Genomic DNA, 14,425 nt, shown 5'->3' with positions numbered 1-14,425 from the left:
TTGCGCATTGACAATTTACCTCCTTGCATTAGATACACCCCTAGAGAAGGAGAGTGATGAATATATAGCTCCACAAGTTGTTGCTATCACATACACGAGAGAAGAATCAATTGAAGAGCTTATAAATGTTGAAGAGAAACATTGGGTGGTGGTAGAGGAAGGGTTGTCTCTCACGGTTCCATCTTCTTCTGAACAGCCACAAGTCGACAAACCTAACCTTGCCTTCTTGACGCCAATTGAAGTAGATGGTGTACAATACTTGCTTCCATCAGATGTGCTACAATACTTGGAAATGATGGAAAAGGAGTTGTTTTCATTCTAGTTAGGATTCAATGGAAGACCTAATTGATTATGATTGCATGGATGTGCATCCAACAATGGTAGAGATTGAAAGATATGATGGCACAAGCTTGGATATAGTGAGTGCCATCATAGCATCATATGAGCATATTACCTCGATTGAAGAAGATTACCTTGTACTGGATGCTGAATTTGAAGCACTACAACATGATCTGCTAGACTAAGGCTGCAACTTCCTACTAAGGAGTTTGTAGATTCCTTTGCCCAAAGAGGTGTCTCGCTGATATACGAGGCAATGAAGATATAAGATGATTTGGAGAAAGTGACATTTCTAACTACCATATATTTTTATGCAACGAAACTTGACAGTAAGGTGCATTGAGTCCCTCGGAGTCCACCGGTGAAATCTTGGAAAAAATGATGCCTGCAGAGCTACTCTCTGTTTGAAGTTTGGCATCTAGGGCCACTTTTTGGGCGGGTTACCTGCAATCCACCGATGAAATCTTGGCCCAAAATGATGCCTGCAGCTACCCTTTCCAAAGTCTAGCTACTGAGGCCCAGAAATTCGAAGAGGGCAGCTATAGGCATCATTTTTTGCCTATATTTCACTGGTGGACTCTAGGGACCCAATGCACCCTATTGTCAAGTTTTATCACTTTTTGATAACTTTAGGTTAGTTACTAAATATATTGTTTAATTTGAATTTCTCATTCAAAACATACTGTATATAGATGAGTTTGCATCAAGGCAAGGAAGAGCTCAGCATGTGGATCAACGAAAGGATTCAACTCTGAAGGAGTACGTTGACAACCTTGTTGCAAAATTGGTGGACTTCCATAAGAAGTTCTCACCACGAGGGCAAGAAATAATCATGAAAATTCAAGCTTTGACCAAGTTTGGATCTTTTCCAGCGATACATATTGTGACATCTAGCTTGGAAAAGGTGGTGCTAATCAAGCGATCAAGCACTGGTTCTTTCACATAAACTTATCACTTGACATAGAAAAACAATATCAGACAAGTTCCTTATTAACAAGTTATCATATTTATCTTTGAAATACAAAGAGTCTAGCCCATAGGCTTATCCACAATCCGCTCGAAGGCTATCCAGCAATCCACAGGGATCACTAATCCAAGTTTCTACCCGTAGACTAGTGTGCGGGCCTCGAGATCCAATCCCGAGTCATGTTAGCCTCTTGTGCAGGGCCCGAAAGGTGAGGGATTTACGGCCAGAGTCCCCCTCTGGCACCCAGCGTCCTCCTGCTCCAAGTAGCGCTCAACAGAGATACCTCTCGCAGCGGGTTCCGTCCACTTTCTCGGCGCGGTCAACAACCCCCTTGGTTAGGGTTAGGCACGCAGTCAGGGGTAACTGAAGCTGCCTCTCCCTTCAAGCCTTCAACCTGAAGTATAGATATCCATTTATCTTTTAATTCATTGATCAAACAAAGCCAAACAGTGCTCTAAAATCTATAGCAACCACAAACATTTTCATTAATCGTTTTTGTTGGCAAACTGCTAAAGAATGAATCCTTCCTTTTGAATGCATCCAGCACTTGGTCCGGGATGACTTGCTACTTGGCAAGATCCCCTATATCCTGGGTTAGCACGTACCCTATTAACCCAACTTGGTCAAACCTTAAGTTCATTGGTTACTTCAGTTTATCAGCTAGTCTTTAGTTTCCAATCAACCTTCTTTACTCAAGAAAGACCACTAAATTAGGATGATTATTCATCCTCTTGCAAGATAACTTGCGTAAGGATATGCCAACTTCATTGCGAGAACTTGGCCATTCCCTTGTGATCCAATCACAAGATCATATGAATCCGCACTTGTTGCACAAGTGTCGCATCGAACTATGAGACAATGGAGTCACGAAACAATCTGTTTTAGGTTATAGGCTGACATCGTTAGACCTAGGGTTTTAAAGTTTCATCTTGTAAGATTCTTAGACAAACCCTAGCTCACTTTCAAATTACATTTTCAGTGTCCCTACATTTAGTGAATGTGGGCAAGTATTTAAGGTATAGGAATATTAGTTTTAACAATACGTATGATTAGGTCACGTATTCAATTTCCTAGTGAATTCTTTGGAATTCAACTTTTTCTAAACAAGTACTCCGCGGTTTAGGTGTTTTAGGTCTATGCCAATTTGGTTAACTCTAGCAGATAGCAACGTTATCATTTCATAAACACATGACTCGTTGTCTACGCGTAAATTGCTCTTTCAACCCTTAACTTGTCGATTTAAGGTCATGCATAGATTAGGTTAATTCCAACTAATTTTCCTATAACTTGTGAATAAAATTCATACTAACAAGCAACCTTTTTCTTGATAGTTTATGCAGTTGACAACGATAATTTACCTAGAGTTATGCATCGTAAGAATCATTCCATGACTTGCACTTTCCATGATGATTCATTGCGAAGAGGATATGGGTTAATAATGCGATATGCAGTTTATACTTCTAGGCTTAAACGAAGTATACTATTTTAATGGACAATAGTCTAATTTTTAATTCATTTCAATGCATAAAGCTATTTGCTAGAAATGCGTTTATGCTTTCTTTAATTTGCATGTTTCATTTAAAAGCATTGATGACTAAGTTCCTTCGTTGTGAGCATCTAGGACAAAAATATATCCTATTTCTAACAATTAACCTTGCATGATTGAATTACAATAATATCAAATAAAAATTAGGAAGGAAAACCTGGGCTTGGTGTGAGATATTCAGGTGGATGCTAGGAGACGACCCTCTCGTGGCTGCGCCTTGGAATTTCTTAGGAGGCATCGCAATTGTAGTCTTTTAGACGTGGAAGCAGCTTTACAACTCCTCTTTGGAATTCCACTGTCGCACTCTTGCACCGTCTGTCGAAAGTAGTTTTAGAAGGCTCCCTCCTTGAAGTAGGGGTTTCAGAAGGGGGTGCTTCAAAATTTCTCATGACTAAGACCCATTGAAGCCATGGGGAAGGCTTAATGGCCTTTGTAAACTCGCACGAAAGGGGAATAGAAAGGTGTGGAAAAGAAACAAGGTGCAAGAGAGCTCCAAGGGTTATTTTTGCATGGCCTAAGGGGGATTTTTAACAAAACATGGGGGGGAAAGGAAAGGTTATTTAGAGTAACCTTTTATAGGGGAAAACCCTAAGGGGAAAACTCCAAGGGAAAATAATAACCCTAAACGTTATAAGTAAGGGTCTAAGGACCCTTAGGGCAATTTGGAGGAAAGGGGTTTCAATACACCACAAAGGAAGGGGGCTAGAGAAGGTTTAAACATGGGGGGAAAAGGGGTGGTTCCAAAGCCCAAGGAAAGGGCTTAAGGGTTTTATACACGGAGGTGAAAAGGGGTGGTTCCAAAGCCCAAAGGAAAGGGGGCTTATAGGGGGTTAAAACCGGGAGGGGGGGTGACTCCAAAGTCAAGAAAAAGGGGCTTAAGGGGTAGACACGGTGGGGGTGATTCCAAGCCAAGGGAAAGGGGGCTTAAGGGGTTAAAACCCGGGGGTAGGGTAATAAGACCTTTAAGGCCTTAGTTCTTTTGGGGGGGAAAGGGGCTTATAAAGCCCAGGAAAAAGGGGCTAATGAGTTTAGCACCGGCGGGGGGGGGGGGGGGGGGGGAGGGTGGTTTTTGAAGCCAAGGGAAAGGGGGCTTATAGGGGGTTAAAACCGGGGGGGGGGAGGGATTCCAAAGTCAATGGAAAAGGGTCCTTAAGGGTTTAAACACGGAGAGGAAAGGGTTTTGAATAGGCCCATATGAAGGGGGGCTTATCAAAGCCTTTAGAAGCTTCCCCAAGAAGCTTTCAAATCTTTAGGGGATTATGAGGAACCACGTGGAGGGAGATGGCTCCCTTGCACAGCGTGGCGGTGTGCAGAATCTCCTCCTCTCCCTCTGGCAATTTGGCGGCGACTCCCGCTGGCTGCTCGACAGCCCAGCCCCACGTCCATAGCCGGTGCTCACTCCCTTTCACAGTGGCGCCCACCCAGCTCACCACTTGCCCGCGTATTAGGTTCTTCTTTCCTTCATGGCTACTATCCCTCAGCCGTGGGTAATAACCCTCTCTCTCTCGCTTATGACTGGCGGCAGCGTCCTCTTTTTCCCTCTCCGGCGGCCACCCCTCTGTTTAAATAGGGGAGGGAAGGGGGATCCTCCCTCTCCTATGTGTCGACTTGCATGGCCTCAAATGTGAGCATGCTCCAATAAGGAGCTTGCTGGACCTTCTATTCCCCTCTCCCCCTCCAGCACGACCGTCGGCTAGGGGGATAAGGAAAAATAATTTTCGATTATCCTTAGTAAAAAATTGCTATATCATTATCCTTATTTCCTATAAGAAGTAGTTCACGTGAGAAAATTTAGAACGTTACATTCTCTCCCCCTTAGAGGAATCGAGATGTCCTCATCTCGAGATAAACTGGGGATATTGATGGTTGAGAGTGCCGTCATCTACCCAAGTGGCATCCTCTTCGGGATAATCTTTCCATTGGACGAGGCATTCTTTTAAGGTTCTGGATCTCAATTGTCTCTCCCTAACATCTAAGATCTTATCAGGCCTTAGTTCGAGGACTCCTTGACTAGGCATTACAACTTGTTGGTCATCAAGTACATGGTTAGGATTAGGTACATACTTTTTCAATAGGCTGATATGGAATACATTATGAACCTTTAGGTTCTCAGGGAGTTGCAGCTTGTAAGCATTAGGTCCTAGGCACTTGAGGATCTTGTACGGTCCACAATACCTTGGACTTAGCTTCTTGCAATCTCCTAAAGATAAGGAACTCTTTTTAGGGCATATGCGAATGAAGACCATGTCTCCTTCTTCGAAGATTCTATCTTGACGCTTCAAATCAGCGTATGCCTTCTGTCTATCCTTGGCAGCTTGGATGTCTTGTCTTATTGATTTTACTTAGTCATCCATCTCTTCCAACATCTGCCTTGAAGCTTCAACCCTTAAGGTTGGATCTGAGAAGTTTAGGGGACTTTGACAGTCATGACCATATAATGCTTGGAAAGGGGTCATCTAGATGCTTAGTTGGTAAGAAGCATTGTAGGCAAATTCAACCAAAGGCAAGTATTGAATCCACCTCTTCGGCTCACGACAACAGTATGCCCTAAGCATATCCTCTATGACTTGATTTACTCGCTCTGTTTGGCCATCCGTTTGGGGATGGTAAGCGGTGCTAAAACAGAGTTGGATCCCAATAGCTTCAAAGATAGTTCTCAGAAGTGTGACATGAAGAGAGAATCACGATCACTAATGATTCTTTTAGGCGAACCATGTAGCTTGAATATCTCCTTGATAAACAATATTGCAATGTCTGAGGCTTTATAGTTTGTCTTTACTGGAATAATGTGTGCAACCTTAGTCAGCATGTCAACCACAACCATGATGGAGTTGTATCCTCCCTGAACTTGGGGTAGGCCTACAATAAAATCCATATTGATGAATTCCCATTCCATTTGGGGAATGTCAAGCGGTTGCAATTTCCCTGGCATCTTGACATGCTCGGCTTTGATACGTTGACAAGACAAACACTCGGTGACATATTTGAGAACGTCACCTTTGAGCCTCTCCCAATGGTAGCTCTTCCTAACTGCATTAAGAGTCTTGGCATAGCTAGGATGTCCTGTGAAAGGGGAATCATGAGCTTCCCACAATATCTTCTGCTTAAGTGACTGGCTTGCTGGTATACACAACCTTGTTCTATAATAGACAAGTCCACTATTGATAGAAAATTCATGATACTTAGCCTGCAACTTTTGATTCTGATCCTTGATAGAGATCTCCCTTAGCATTGTTTGGTAGGCCGGATCATGGCATGCATCCTCTCTAGCTAACTTAAGTATAGGGTTGTTTGGCATATATACTTTTGTAGCTAGAGATCTGGCTGTTAATGGATTCTGCAAGATTAGGGAATTAAGAAATGCCTTGTGACTGAGTGCATCGGCACATTCTCTTTCCCTGGTCAGTACTTGATTTCAAAGTCATATTCCTCCAACACTTCAATCCACCGACATTGCCTCATGTTGAGCTCATTCTGGGTAAAGATCCATTTGAGACTCTTATGGTCAGTTACTAGAGTAAACTTGTTACCCAACATGTAGTGTCTCCAAAGCTTTAGAGCATGAATGACAGCTAGCAATTCCAGATCATGCGTAGCATAATTCCTCTCAAGACTCTTCAGTTTTCTTGAAGAGTATGCTACAGGATGACCTTCTTGCATGAGCACACTTCCCAAGGCAAGTATGCTAGCATCAGTTACTACCTCGAACTCTTTATTGAGGTCTGGAAGTTTTAGGATAGGTGCTGATACCAAAATTTACTTCAATCTGTCGAAGCTATTTTGTTCGGGAGTTGACCATGCAATGGAAGTTTGCTTCTTCAGTAAGTCCGTCAGAGGTGCTGCAATTAAAGTATAGTTTTTGATGAAGACCCTATACCATCCTGTCAATCCAAGAAAGCTGCATATCTCTTTGACGGATGTTGGTATTGGCCATTCTAGCACATCTTTGACCTTGGCTGGGTCCACTCAGATTCCATCTGCTGATACTATGAATCCTAGATATTCAATTTGACATTTGAAGAATGCACACTTCTTCATCTTAGCATACAGCTTATGTGACCTCATTGTCTCAAGGACAATCTGAAGTTGGGGTTCATGATCTTCTTTCTGTTTAGAATAGACTAAAGTGTCGTCGAAGAAGACAAGCACGAAATCATCAAGATATGGCCTAAAGATATCCTGCATTAACCTCTTGAAGGTGGCAGGTGCATTTGTAAGTCCGAATGACATAATTAAGAACTCAAAGTGCCCATATCTTGTATTGAAGGCAGTCTTGGGGATATATTCTTCCTTGATCCTTATCTGATAATAACCTGACCTGAGATCAATCTTGGAGAAGATCTTTGCACCCTGAAGATGATCAAGAAGCTCATCTATTCTAGGAATAGGGTACTTGTTCTAGACCGTTGATTGATTCAATCCTCGGTAATCAATACATAATCAAAGTGTCCCATCTTTCTTTTTTTGGAATGGTACTGGAGCTCCCCATGGTGAACTGCTAGGATGGATGTAGCCCTGATCTAGCAGTTGCTTGAGTTGTTCTTTCAGCTTAATTGCTTCTGGTATGGACATTTTGTAAGGTCTCCTTGCAATTGGTGCAGCTCCTGGTACTAACTTAATCTCATGATCCACTTCTCTTTGAGGCGGGAGCTCTATCAACTCTTCAGGGAATACATCCACGCATTCCTTTAGCCAAGAAGTTCCTTCACTAAATTCTTGCTTCTGATCTAACTTGTTGAGCTTAATTAAGTAGACATGTAATACTTTTCTGACCCCTTTTACGAATACTTTGGCCAATTGAATTCTTGGCACTCCAGCCTCACCTTGAGTTGTGACTAATTTCCTTTCAGAGTTTCGAAAGGAAACTTGACCCTTTTCACAATGAATGTGGGCGTCATTAGGCTTAAGCCAATCTATTCCAAGTAGACACTCGTGGATACCTAAATTCATGACTCTGAATTTGACCGAAGTCTTCTTTCCTCCCAGAAAGAATTCCACCTTAGCAGTTTGCCTAGTACACGTAACCTCATGACCATTTTCCAATTCCACAAGCAAGGTAGGTGCTTCTACTGTGGCTATTCCTAATCTTTTTGCGCAAGCTGGTGAGATAAAGGAATGTATACTGCCACAATCAATCAAGGTCTTGAAACTTTTACCTTGATAGTCCGACGGTGTCTGAATCACCGAGAACTGGCGATTCGGCCCTTTCTTGTGTAGGGCGGCATGGACCGTCGCCCTTTCAAACTCTGCTTCCATGGTCGGATCTTCTTCTTCTTCTTCTTTGCACATTTGCCTACTGGCAACGCAGGCAGTTCTTCCTCTGTCTCGGGTAGCGGCTCTTTGACCACGGCCTGTTCCTTGGAAAGGTGCTTGGTGATGTCCTCCACCAAGCTTGGGACATTGCCTCTTGAAGTGACCGGGCTCGTTGGAGTGGAAACAATGGAGGTTTCGGCCATTGCTTTGAGTAGGAACAAAGTTGTTGATATTGTTAGTCCTTGCTTTCTTTCTTTGTCCCTGATTATGACCTTGAACTCTCTTCATTTGAGGTCTGAATGCTCCTCTGTTCGGGTCATTATAAAACCAAGTTTTGTTACCACTTGGTCTAGATTGTACCTCCTGAATTATAGAGGCGCCGCTCGAATGAGTGCATCCTGAAGATCTGATGGACGGATAGATTCGAGACGGGTATTTACTGGTGGATTTAAACCCACACAAAATTTGGACACCTGCTGTGTCATGTCCATCTGTGGTGCATAGTTAAAAAGTGAGACAAATTTATAATAGTATGCGTCAAGCGTGAGCCCCAACTTTTTTAGCTCCTAGAACTCATTCATTTTCTGTGTGCGATATGCAGGTGGTATGTATCTTCCTTGCACGGCTTTCTTCAGCTTGTCCCAGGTAACGGATCCCTCCGCGATCCCTTGATCCTTGCACCATTGCTTCCACCAAAGCCTGGCTTCGCCTGTGAGCTTTAGGTTGGCAAGCATAGCCTGATTGGCGGGTGCAGTACCGGCTGCTTCGAAGTAATCCTCCATGGATTCAATCCAAATTTTAGCATTAGCTTGAATGGACCTGCCTCTCCCACCAAACTCATGCGGCTTGATCTGCTTGAGAAGAAACTTATTCTCCTGGATTACAGTAGTACTTGATGTAGGAGGCGAACTAGGAACCTGTACCTGGGATTGTGCGTGGATAAAGGTTTCTTAACGTTATTATACGATAATCGTTATTGATTTATATTACATCTTCAATTTTGCTATCACAAAAGCAATGTAGCTACTTAACTTTTTATCAATTCTCATGCACAATCATACATTGATAAAAAGAAGTCTTATTTGTATTTATATGGGCATAGCCCTTTCGGAATACAACATTTCTTGCGATGATAAGCCAACTGTTACATTTAGTTTGGGGAGAACAACGTTGTATTACATTTATCTACAGGAATTGTATAATAATATGGTTTTGGGTCATGGATCTTCAGGAACCGGTAAGTCATTGGAAGTTTAGGGTATCCTTTCCGTTGGAATCCATTCTTTTCATGGCGGCCCAACACTTTAATTCTATTGGCAAAGATTACACGGGTTACTTCCTCATATACATATGAGTTCATCTCAACCCTCCGACCTCGAATATGTAAAGTTGAGTTTACACGAGCTTCCACAAAAATGAACAGCTTCACGACTTTCAGGTCTTCCAACCACTTGATCCTCTTTAGGTTGGTTTGTAGGTAAGCAAACCGGTGGGCGGCTATATAATAGATTCCTAAGGCACCCATCCATCTTTGTTCCATGTACAAGGGTGATGGATTAAAGATTTGCTCTAAGATATTCATCATCTCAACCCTTTGTCGGTAATGCGGAGAATGCATTGCAGTCATAAACATGATTCGAAATACTAAGAACTTGTTCCACGCTTCGTAATTTTGCAAGATAGCATTGAAGATAAGGAAATGTTTGGAACATCAACATTTGCTTTACTTCATCTTATTGAGATTTCACAAAAATAATTCCGTTGTTGGTCGGCTCTGATACCAACTGTAACATGTCCACTTGTATTTCAGGACACATCTTAGTAGTCCATCGGAAAGGATGTCTAGAAAGCTCTGCCCGGCATTCCCATGGAATGTTACGGGGTTTGCGATCTAGGGATTTCCACGTCTGCCACGTAGCGAAATTATTCCGGCTGTTTCCACTTAGGATCGACCTGAATTAGGGTTTTCCTGATTGGTCATTTCCTAACAGCAACTAGCGTCAGACCCAAGCGAACTACTTTACACAGAAACGCCAGGTCCGAAGCTAATTCACGCTGCACTTGGTTCAAGGAGAATGGGAAACGAGAGGGATGTAAAGCTCAACCTCTCTGCCATAAGGCATAGTCCCATTGCTTTCCCCTAAAACAGCCTAAATCGGGTTCAAATATAACTCTAGGTCAACACTCTTGTTATTTGTGCTCTTTGACGATCTTCCAGCTGTCTGTCGTGATTTGAGAAAAGTTCCCAACCAACCGGGACCACCCATTCGTAGGACGGACCTATGGCCCATCGTCTGCACTTTCCTCGGGTTGTTTTAGTTATTTAATTATCTAACACATTAGTTGGACATGTAACAATCAGCTTCTTTAATTAACTCATTAGGCACTAGTTCTTTCACATAATCTTATCACTTGACATAGAAAAACAATATCAGACAAGTTTCTTATTAACAGGTTATCATATTTATCTTTGAAATACAAAGAGTCCAACCCGTAGGCTTATCCACAATCCGCTCGAAGGCTATCCAGCAATCCACAGGGATCACTAATCCAAGTTTCCGCCCATAGACTAGTATGCAGGCCTCGAGATCCAATCCCGAGTCACGTTAGCCTCTTGTGCAGGGCCCGAAAGGTGAGTGATTTAAGGCTAGAGCCCCCTCTGGCACCCAAACGTCCTCCTGCTCCAAGTACCGCTCAACAGAGAGACCTCTCGCAGCGGGTTCGGTTCACTTTCCCGGCGCGGTCAACAACCCCCTTGGTTAGGGTTAGGCATGCAGTCGGGGGTAACTGAAGCTGTCTCTTTCTTCAAGCCTTCAAGCTGAAGTATAGATATCCATTTATCTTTTAATTCACTGATCAAACAAAGCCAAATAGTGCTTTAAAATCTGTAGCAAGCACAAACATTTCCATTGATTGTTTTTATTGGCAAACTGCTAAGGAATGAGTCCTTCCTTTCGAATGCATCCAGCACTCAATCCGGGATGACTTGCAACTTGGCAAGATCCCCTATATCCTGGGTTAGGGCGTACCCTATTAACCCAACTTGGTCAAAACTTAAGTTCATTGGTTACTTCAGTTTATCGGCTAGTCTTTAGTTTCCAATCAACCTTCTTTACTCAAGAAAGACCACTAAATTAGGATGATTATTCATCCTCTTGCAAGATAACTTGCATAAGGACATGCCAACTTCATTGCGAGAACTTGGCCATTCCCTTGTGATCCAATCACAAGATCATATGACTCCGCACTTGTTTCACAAGTGTCGCATCGAACTATGAGATAATGAAGTCACGAAACAATCTGTTTCAGGTTACTAGACTGACGTCGTTAGTACTAGGGTTTCCAAGTTTCATCTTGTAAGATTCTTAGGGACAAACCCTAGCTCACTTTCCAATTACATTTTCACTGTCCCTACATTCAGTGAATGTGGACAAGTATTTAGGGTATAGGAATATCAGTTTTAACAATACGTATGATTAGGTCACGTATTCAATTTCCTAGTGAATTCTTTGATAAAAATTGATAAAAAGAAGTCTTATTTGTATTTATACAGGCATAGCCCTTTCGGAATACAACATTTCTTGCGATGATAAGCCAATTGTTACATTTAGTTTGGGGAGAACAACGTTGTATTACATTTATCTACAGGAACTGTATAATAGTATGGTTTCGGGTCATGGATCTTTAGGAACCGGTAATTCATTGGAAGTTCAGGGTATCCTTTCCGTTGGAATCCATTCTTCTCATGGCGGCCCAACACTTTAATCCAGTCGGCAGAGATTACACGGGTTACTTCCTCATATACATATGAGTTCATCTCAACCCTCTGACCTCGAATATGTAAAGTTGAGTTTACGTGAGCTTCCACAAAAATGAACAGCTTCACGACTTTCAGGTCTTCCAACCACTTGATCCTCTTTAGGTTGGTTCGTAGGTAAGCAAACCCGTGGGCGGCTATATAGTAGATTCCTGAGGCACCCGTCCATCTTCGTTCCATGTACAAGGGTGATGGATTATAGATTTTCTCCAAGATGTTCATCATCTCAACCCTTTGTCGGTAATGCGGAGAATGCATTGCAGTCATAAACATGATTCGAAATACTAAGAACTTATTTCACGCTTTGTAATTTTGCAAGACAACATTGAAGGTAAGGAAATGTTTGGAACATCAATATTTTCTTTACTTCATCTTATTGAGATTTCACAAAAATAATTCCGTTGTTGGTCGGCTCTGATACCAACTGTAACATGTCCTCTTGTATTTCAGGACACATCTTAGCAGTCCATCGGAAAGGATGTCTAGAAAGCTCCGCCCGGCACTCCCATGGAATGTTACGGGGTTTGCGATCTAGGGCTTTCCGCGTCTGCCATGTAGCGAAATTATTCCGGCCGTTCCCACTTAGGATCAACCTGAATTAGGGTTTTCTTGATTGGTCATTTCCTAACAGCAACTAGCGTCAGACCCAAGCGAACTACTTTACACAGAAACGCTAGGTCCAAAGCTGATTCACGCCGCACTTGGTTCAAGGAGAATAGGAAACGAGAGGGATGTAAAGCTCAACCTCTCTGCCATAAGGCATAGTACCATTGCGTTTCCCTAAAACAACCTAAATCGGGTTCAAATATAACTCTAGGTCAATGCTCTTGTTGTTTGTGCTCTTTGACGATCTTCCAGCTGTCCGTCATGATTTGAGAAAAGTTCACGACCAACCGGGACCACCCATTCGTAGGACGGACCTATGGCCCATCGTCTGCACTTTCCTCGGGTTGTTTTAGTTATTTAATTATCTAACACATTAGTTGGACATGTAACAATCAGCTTCTTTAATTAACCCGTTAGGCACTAGTTCTTTCACATAATCTTATCACTTGACATAGAAAAACAATATCAGACAAGTTTCTTATTAACAGGTTATCATATTTATCTTTGAAATAAAAAGAGTTCAGCCCGTAGGCTTATCCACAATCCGCCCGAAGGCTATCCAACAATCCATAGGGATCACTAATCCAAGTTTCCGCCCGTAGACTAGTATGCGGGCCTCGAGATCCAATGCCGAGTCACGTTAGCCTCTTGTGTGCAGGGCCTGAAAGGCGAGGGATTTACGGCCAGAGCCCCCTCTGGCACCCAAGCGTCCTCCTACTCCAAGTAGCGCTCAACGGAGAGACCTCTCGCGGTGGGTTCGGTCCACTTTCCCGATGCGGTCAACAACCCCCTTGGTTAGGGTTAGGCATGCAGTCGGGGGTAACTGAAGCTGCCTCTCTCTCTTCAGGCATTCAACCTGAAGTATATATATCCATTTGTCTTTTAATTCATTGATCAAACAAAGCCAAACAGTGCTCTAAAATCTATAGCAAGCACAAACATTTTCATTGATCGTTTTTGTTGGCAAACTGCTAAGGAATGAATCATTCCTTTCGAATGCATCCAACACTCGATCCGAGATGACTTGCAACTTGGCAAGATCCCCTATATCCTGGGTTAGGGCGTACCCTATTAACCCAACTTGGTCAAACCTTAAGTTCACTGGTTACTTCAGTTTATCGGCTAGTCTTTAGTTTCCAATCAACCTTCTTTACTCAAGAAAGACCACTAAATTAGGATGATTATTCATCCTCTTGCAAGATAACTTGCGTAAGGACATGCCAACTTCATTGCGAGAACTTGGCCATTCCCTTGTGATCCAATCACAAGATCATATGACTCCGCACTTGTTGCACAAGTGTCGCATCGAACTATGAGACAATGGAGTCACGAAACAATCTGTTTTAAGTTACTAGGCTGACGTCGTTAGACCTAGGGTTTCCAAGTTTCATCTTGTAAGATTCTTAGGGACAAACCCTAGCTCACTTTCCAATTACATTTTCACTGTCCCTACATTCAGCGAATGTGGGCAAGTATTTAAGGTATAGGAATATCAGTTTTAACAATACGTATAATTAGGTCACGTATTCAATTTCCTAGTGAATTCTTTGGAATTCAACTTTTTCTAAACGAGTACTCTGCGGTTTAGGTGTTTTAGGTTTATGCCAATTTGGTTAACTCTAGCAGATAGCAACGTTATTATTTCATAAACACATGACTCGTTGTCTATGCGTAAATTGCTCTTTCAACCCTTAACTTGTCGATTTAAGGTCACGCATAGATTATGTTAATTCCAACTAATTTTTCTATAACTTGCGAATAAAATTCATGCTAACAAGCAACCTTTTCCTTGATAGTTTATGCAGTTGACAATGATAATTTGCCTAGAGTTATGCATCATAAGAATCATTCCATGACTTGCACTTTCCATGATGATTCATTGCGAAGAGGATATGGG

This window comes from Lygodium microphyllum, chromosome 4, assembly GCF_053477565.2.
Source record: "Lygodium microphyllum isolate KBCC chromosome 4, Lygodium_microphyllum_v1.1.10, whole genome shotgun sequence".
NCBI classification, from domain to species: Eukaryota; Viridiplantae; Streptophyta; class Polypodiopsida; order Schizaeales; family Lygodiaceae; genus Lygodium; species Lygodium microphyllum.
The sequence above is the reverse complement of the archived record's forward strand: the minus strand, read 5'-3'. Positions refer to the sequence as shown.